This window comes from Oryctolagus cuniculus, chromosome 1 (genome assembly GCF_051225735.1).
Source record: "Oryctolagus cuniculus isolate XC-2025 breed Fujian yellow rabbit chromosome 1, ASM5122573v1, whole genome shotgun sequence".
NCBI lineage: Eukaryota > Metazoa > Chordata > Mammalia > Lagomorpha > Leporidae > Oryctolagus > Oryctolagus cuniculus.
Genome location: NC_142867.1, coordinates 60,470,476 through 60,478,943, shown reverse-complemented (window position 1 = coordinate 60,478,943; position 8,468 = coordinate 60,470,476).

The following is an 8,468-nucleotide window of genomic DNA, read 5'->3' as shown; positions in this document are numbered from 1 at the left end:
GTGAGGTACTGTCCTGGGTGCTAAGGACATGCAAAGAAACAAGACTCAGTTCCTGTCTTTGTGCAGCTTGAAATTGAACAGAGGAAACAGGTAATTAGAAATGTGGCAGATATCCTGAAGGAGATGCAGAGGCCACTACCTGAGTGGGCTTCATTTGGCCTGGAAGGTTTGGGAAGCTTTTGCTGGAAATGACACTTAAGTGAGGGGAAGGGATGAAAGAAGCAGAAGTCGGATGAGGGAAAAGCAAATGATTCCAAGTAGCAGAAGCAGCACGGGATGGTTGGTATTTATGTGAGAGCAGAGTGGAAAGGTGGGAAGGTGCCAAATCAAGGAGGGCCTTTTCTGTTAGGCTAAGGATTTTTGACCTTTATTTTAAGGGCAATGGAAAATCACTGACCAGTTTAAAGTAGAAGAATGGCATGTTCACCCTTGCATTTTAGAAGATCACTCTGACTTCTGAGGGAGTATAAATAGGAGGAAAGCAAACCTGGAGACCAGAGAGGAAGCAGGAATGGTGAGGTAGGTGATGACTTGGACTGGTGGGACTAGGGACGGAGAAAACTGCATAGGTTCAATAAATATCCAGGAGGCAAAATTTACAGCAATTAGTGATTGGTTAGCTAAGGAATTGTGGAGAAAAGAATGGCTTCCAGATTTTTCTTGAGGAAATGAAAAAAAAAAAAACCTCAGATACAGCACCAATTTACAGGTAACCTATCAAAATATTTGTCTTCTCAATCTTACTGGGCAGAAAGATTGCAGTACTCAGGAAAATACCTTCAGGCAATACGTGGGAATGAGACAGTGCAGCCAGGATCTGGAGAGGAGTTTAATTAGCTAGGATGCCAAAAGGAAGATGTGCAGTGCACGGGGACATCTTCCTGATATGTTTGACCCACAGGCAGTATTCCTGAATTCCTGACTTCCTCTTAGATTGGAAAATCCTAGGACAAATGGAGAATCCAGCTATGCTCCTCACCTATCCTTTCCCTGCTCTCCTCACTTCTGATGCTGTGTATGGCAAAGGAGCAACCAACAGCCTAGGAACCACCTTAGATGCTACGCATGGTTCTGGTCAATGTGGCTCCACTTGAGGCAGCGATTTTTAAAATTATTACTTTGTATGTATCAGGTAAAACTCGAATTAAAAGCAAATCGCTCCAGAGTCACTTACCAAATGGAATGGCAATTTGGTTTGCTAGACCAGCCAGTTAGCATTATCAGGCAGTTGATACTCAAGTCTGCTATATGAAAGGCCGCAGGAGTCATCACCATTAACACAGAAACACTTCTGGAGCAAAGGCAGATCTGTCCTTCACCACATATAAGTATGGGTCTGATATTGCAATTTTGTGGGTAGTTGATCTAATAGGCCTCCCTTCTTCTGGGTGGTGGTTTTTAATTTAGAAGATCTGTAAGGAGTAAAATCTTCCCACATTGGGGCCAGAACTGTGGCAAAGTGGGCTAACGCTCCACGTGTGGTGCAGACGTCCATGTGGGTACCAGTTCTAGTTTTAGCTGCTCCACTTCCCATGTAGCTCTCTGCTATGGCCTGGGAAAGCAGAGGATGGCCCAAGTGCTTGGGTCCTGCACCCACATGGGAGGCCTGGAAGAGGTTCCTGGCTCCTGGCTTCAGATAAGCCCAGCTCCAGGTGGTGTGGCCATTTGGAGGGTGAGCCAGCAGATGGAAGACATTTCTCTCTGTCTCTCCCTCTCTCTGTCTGTAACTCTGCCTCTCAAATAAATAAAAGAAAATCTTTAACAAAAAAATCTTCACACATTGACATAAAGTAGAATTCCTAAGTCAGATTCACAGCCTGAGAAGAACTTCAACAGTCTTCTTCATCAGAGCTGTTCTAAAACACACTAAAGGGGCTGGCACTGTGGTGCAGCAGGTTAACACACTGGCCTGAAGCGCCAGCATCCATATGGGCGCCCGTTCAAGACCCAGCTCTCCACTTCCCATCCAGCTCTCAGCTATGGCCTGGGAAAGCACTAGAAGATGGCCCAAGTCCTTGGGCCCTGCACCCATGTGGGAGACCCAGAACAAGCTCCTGGCTCCTGCCTTCAGATCGGCACAGCTCTGGCTGTTGCAGCCATCTGGGGAGTGAACCATCGGATGGAAGACCTCTCTCTCTCTCTCTCTGTCTCTCTCTCTCTCTCTGCCTCTCCTCTGTGTAACTCTGACTTTCAAATAAATAAATAAATAAATCTTTAAAAAAAAAAACCACTAAGAACAGTACAGAGAGTGAGAAGAAAAAGGAGCTGAGAACTGAGCTCTAGGAATGCCAATGTGCAGAGAGCCAGCAAAGGAAAATAAGTCAGGAAGAAAACTGACAAGAAACAAACAGGTAAGAGAAGAATCAGGAGAGAGTGGTATCATGAAAGAAACCTAAGAGAAGAGAGATTCAAGGAAGAAGCCTGATCATCAGCAGCAAATGTAGCAAATATTTCCAATAAAGTCAAGGCAAAAAAGTATCTTTTTTATATATATATAATTTATTTGACAGGTAGAGTTATAGACAGTGAGAAGAGATAGAGAGAAAGGTCTTCCTTCCGTTGGCTCACTACTCAAATGGCCGCTAAGGCTGGTGCTGCACCGATCCGAAGCCAGGAGCCAGATGCTTCTTCCCAGTCTCCCATGTGGGTGCAGGGCCCAAGCACTTGGGCCATCCTCCACTGCCTTCCTGGGCCACAGCAGAGAGCTGGACTGGAAGAGGAGCAACCGGGATTAAAACCCGGTGCCCATATGGGATGCTGGTGCCGCAGGCAGAGGATTAGCCAAGTGAGCCAGGGCGCTGGCCCCAGTATCTTTTGAATTTGGCAACATGGACATCATGGATCTTTATGAATTAATCTGTGTTAGCAGAAAATAGAGGTAGAAGCCATATGCAATGAACTAAGCAAATAGAGAAAGAGGAAGTACAATAAGTGCAGAACCCACCTACCCTCTTTAGAATTTTGGAACAAAGAATGGACAGTTGCTGAGAAGTTTATGAGGTTAAAGATTCTGTTTTTATATCAAGGACTTCCCTCCGAAAACTGAAAATAGAACTGTCATATGGTCTAGGAATTCTCCTGCTGGGTATAAATCTAAAGGAACTTAAACCAATATGTTGAGGGAATATCTATACCCCCACTATTTGTTGTAGCATTATTCACAATAGCCAAGATATGCAAAAGCAATTTGTGTTCCTCAGTGGTTGAATGGATAAGGAAAATGCAGTATATATACACAATGAAATACTAGTCAGCCCTAAATGGGGGAGGGGATACTGTCATTTGTGACAAAATAAATGAACCTGGAGGGCATTATGCTAAGTGGAGGAAGTCAGGCACAGAAAACACCACATCGTATGACTGATGTATGGAATCCAGAAAAATTTGAAATCATAGAAGTAGATCATAGAATACTCATGACTAAGGGGTGGAGATGGAACAGTGAAGAAGGAGTTGTTGATCAAAGGGCACAAAGTTCAAGACAGAAAGGATAAATAGGTTTTTTTCTTTCAAGATTTATTTATTTATTTATTTTAAAGGCAGAGTTACAGAGAGGCAGAGGCAGAGAGTGATGTCTTCCATTTGCTGGTTCACTCCTCAAGTGGCCACAATGGCCAGAGCTGGGCCAATCTGAAGCCAGGGTCCTGGAGCTTCTTCCAGGTCTCCCACATGGGTGCAGGGGTCCAAGGACTTGGGCCATCTCCTACTGCCATTCCGGGCCATTGCAGAGAGGTGGATCAGAAGTGGAGCAGCCAGGACTAGAACAAGTGCCCATATGAGATGCTGGCACTGCAGGCAGTGGCTTTTACCTGCTATGCCACAGTGCCAGCCCCAGGATAAATAGGTTTTAAGATCTGTTGTACAACAAGGTGACTATATAATAATAATTGTTAGGAAAGTGGCACAGTTTTATCTATGGTGCGATCTACACCCTGACACCATCCTAGGCTCTAGCCCCTGCCACCATTGCTGGAAGCCAGGTGGCCACATGGCCCAACCACTGGTGTCAGCTCCACCCCCATTCCAATGAGATTCGTGGCTCCTGCTTCCCTGCCCGCCCTCTGGCAAAGTTTTAAAATGACCTGTTCCTGAACACGTGGCTCTCTCTTGGCTTCTCTCTTCTCTCTTGCTCTCTCTTCTCTCCTGCACTCTCTCTCTTCTCTCGTCTCTCTTCTCTCCTCGCTAGCTCCTCTCCTCTCTCTCTTTCCTTCTCTCTGTTACACACTCCTTCTCTCTCTTTGTTCCCTCTTCGCCCCTTCCCTTCAGTCTGCTGGGTTTTCCCCAATAAACACTTTCCCTTAAAAATATTATCTTAATTTGGAGATTTTTAACAGGTTATTTCAATATGTAAATCAAGGACACTGGCAGATGGGAAAAATCACAAGTATACTAATCTATTTCTCTTTGACATAGAATTAGAATCTGATTCTCTGTTAAAGTAATGAGTTTAAGTAATTCTAATTGTTTGAAAATAGCTGAGTTTTTTATTAAGAACTATGGGTTATCTAAATATGTGCCTATTTTCAAACCTTTGAATAATCACCTTGTAACAATGATCAGATTTGGTCTATATTATGTCATGATGTTAAAGAATCTTATTTCAACCAGATACTTTAAGCCCTCTTGGCATCCTTGACAGGCATTCAAAAAATCAAAGTTCCAAAGAATTTGGACTCTGAAATTTCCAGTAAATTTGGACTTTGGTTTTTCTGGTTTGGGTCCAACTGGAAAAAATTGAAGGACATATATATGTCTCTCATCTTGTAGAGACACCAACTAATCAGGCTATTTGGACTATATTAGAAGTACTGTCAAGATGTGAAGTAGTGCTAAATTTTAAGTTTCTACAATATAAAATGATATTGATACAAATGTCTGAGAATTAAAAGTCTAATGATCTTGTGTTACTAGATGCAATGGTTATCTTAATGAGAAAGGCCCAGAGGCCTAAAGAGTTAAATGCTTTGTAAAATCCTACAGGTGCTTTCAAAAATACTGTGTGAAGTAAGCAAGTACCTCTTGTGGGTTAATGAGTTTATAATTTTAAACATGGCTATTTAAAGTCTTTTGCTATCTACAGTTTTGTATAGGTTCCGATGGACTTTTTCCAGCCACATCTATTGTATTCAGTACTTTGGGATTGTTCTGTAACCAGATGAAGCCAATAATGTATTACAGGTACCAACTGAGAGAAAGTATGGTTAACTGAGGTTACTAAGAGCAGAAAGTAATTTGAATCATCTGGTAATTTACAAAAAGGAGTTAAAGATTTTTTTTAAAAAAAAGCAATTACTGAAACTGCTTTATTGTTCTTTTTGTTATGTTATATGGGTATACATATTGTATGTCTACAAGGGAAAATTTATTAAGAGCTTTATTTTAATTGGCTTATAGATAAAAGATTGCTCATAAATTTAAACTGCTAAAGTTGATCAAAGATACATTTTGATTCATGTGACCTGAATGTCTGTATCAGATGTTTTAAATTTGTTGGTAGAAAGAAACTAAAAACATTTTATATGCTTGTGCTTAAATTTGCTGGTTTAACAAGCTACACCATGTTAGATATTTAAGAGATGTTTCTAAATACATGTATTTTTTTTTTTTTTTTTTTGACAGGCAGAGTGGACGGTGAGAGAGAGAGACAGAGAGAAAGGTCTTCCTTTGCCGTTGGTTCACCCTCCAATGGCCGCCGCGGCCGGCACGCTGCGGCCGGTGCACCGCGCTGATCCGAAGCCAGGAGCCAGGTGCTTCTCCTGGTCTCCCATGGGGTGCAGGGCCCAAGCACTTGGGCCATCCTCCACTGCACTCCCTGGCCACAGCAGAGAGCTGGCCTGGAAGAGGGGCAACCGGGACAGAATCCGGCGCCCCAACCAGGACTAGAACCTGGTGTGCCGGTACCGCTAGGTGGAGGATTAGCCTAGTGAGCCGCGGCGCCGGCCTACATGTATTCTTAAAATTTATAGAAGGCATTGGACCTTCTGGTGAATGTTTTCCTAAGTTGCTATCTAATAGTTGAAATTGTTTGCTAAGTTTTCACTTGACATTGCTATTGTCAGTAAGTGATCTGGGATTTGCTCCCACATTTCTCTTTTCTAAACCCGACTGGTTCTCCCATTTCTCTATTCTCTTTGAGGTAGGACACTAATTTTATTCTGAAGGACTCTCCAGGATACAAAATTTGATCTTTATATCTTAGAAAAGGGATGGCTAACATTTTCTGTAATAGCATAGCCAAAATGAGAGCTTAAATTATAATTTCACAGCCAGGTTTACTTTTCCATGGGCACAGTAAACAGGCAAAATCTCTCTTTCAGACCAAAAAAGGGAAAGCTTTAAGTGAGGACATGGCTTTTCTCATGGGCATGTCTACCTCAGAAAAACCACTACAAAACACGCCTGTGACTACAGATTTCTAGTTTAGGCCACCGAAGATTAAACATGGGACTTGTGCACCCCCTTGACTTGCATCCTCTGGTCTGCTTTAATAAAAACCAGGAGGAAAAGAAAGCTAGGCATCAGAAGAAATGTAAAGGTAGGTGGCAGGCCTATTAAATGTAGCTCTGTGCAGTGATCTGCCATCAAGGAGACCCAACAGGCCAGTCCACTGCAATGGCTTTCAATGTGGTAAGCCTGGGCTTCAGCAGAAGTCAGCTTGTGAAGAGCCCTGGCAGCTCTGCCAGCCAAGAGTTGGATCACTGGAAATGAAACTGCCCTGGAGTCAAAAGACTTCAGGTCAGAGCCACAGATCTCGTTGGCTCCAAACTGAAAAGCCCTTCTTCACTCAGCCCAGTTTCCAAGGTGACCACTGCTGCTGAGTGGATGACCAAGTAGGGTCAGCAACATTGCAAGCAGAACTATAAATTTCCTGTTAGAGATGCCACCTGCCTTTACCTGGTCAGCTCTCCTCCCAGGCCAGAGGTAATGGATGTCAACAGGGTGCCTCCCCAAGGAGGTTCATACCTCCCTTAGGATGTACCTCATGTGAAGACATAGATGAGTCTGGGCCTCATAACATACAAGGCCTCAAAGCCCACCAGATTATTATCAAGCCTCTTATGTCAGTTTATGTTTGCCTCTCAATTGGAGAACTTATTCGTGGCTTAGACAGAACCTCTGTTAGGTCCTCTGATAATTACTTTGTCCTTTGTATCTAGCCCACTTGGGCCTCATTCCTTTGTAATCATAGCCTCTACTCTAACATCAGTGACTCTACCCCCAACCTCTGTATATTGATGTACCTCTCCTCCACTTAACGTTGTATGATTGTTCAGAATTTCTCTGCAGACAAACTCCTCTACTCACAAAAGTTGAGTGGCCTTTCTCCCAGTCTTGGTTGGGATCAGCTTTAAACCACATCCATCAAACAGTCCCCACAAGGGTCCAGAGACCTCCCCCCTCATTTCCTCTCCTTTATGAAATCCTCTCATTACCTGGTTAATGCCACTCTTAGGATCATTGGTTGCTATTCTCACCCTGTCTTTTATACTACAATGTCTGCTTAAGTGTTTACAGCAGGTGACAATGGAACAAACCAAGGCCTTCGGCAACCAGGCAGTCAACCAAATGCTGCTACAGGGATATACTCGGCTCCCCACCCAAGAGACAGCGGCTTGAGACATCACCCCATGCCAGCGAAGAGTGCCTCGTCACCCCATATCAGCAGGAAGTAGCTCTAAAGACAGTTCATTGTCCCTCTACCCCTCCTTGACTTTTGGGACAAATGTAATCCCATACAACTCCTGCTTTATAAAAAACAAAAGGGGGGAATGTTAGGAAAGTGGCACAGTCTTATTTATGGCGTGATCTATACCCTGACACCATCCTAGGCTCTAGCCCCCGCCGCCATTGCTGGAAGCCAGGTGGCCACATGGCCCAACCACCACTGTCAAGCTCCACCCCCATCCTAATGGGATTCATTGCTCCTGCTTCCCTGCCCGCCCTCTGGCAAAGTTGAAAAGGACCTGTTCTTGAACACGTGGCTCTCTCTCTGCTTCTCTCTCTCCTCTCGTCTCTTGCTCTCTCTCTCTCTTTCTCTCTTTTTCCCCCTCCTTCGCTGTCTCTCTGCTCTCTTTTGGCTTCTCCCTCACTCCCCTCTCTCCTCTCCCTCTCTTTCTCGGCTCCTCTCTGCTCTCTCCTCTCCTCGATAGCTCCTCTCCTCTCTGTCTCTCTCTCCTTTACACTCTCCTTTCTCTTTTTCCTTCCTCACCCCTTCCCTCTGGCCTTCTGGGTTTTCCCCGATAAACCCTTCCCCTTACGGTGTCTGGTGTGTTTTGTGGTGGCCTTACATTGGTGCTGAAACCCGGGACCTTACAATAATAATGTGTTGTATATTTCAAAATAACCAAGAATAAATTTCAATTGTCTCACCATAAAAAATAGGTAAGCAAGGTAATGGATATATTAATCAATTTGAGTTAATCATTCTGCATTTATCAAATGTCAAGTTGTATTCCATAAATGTGTAC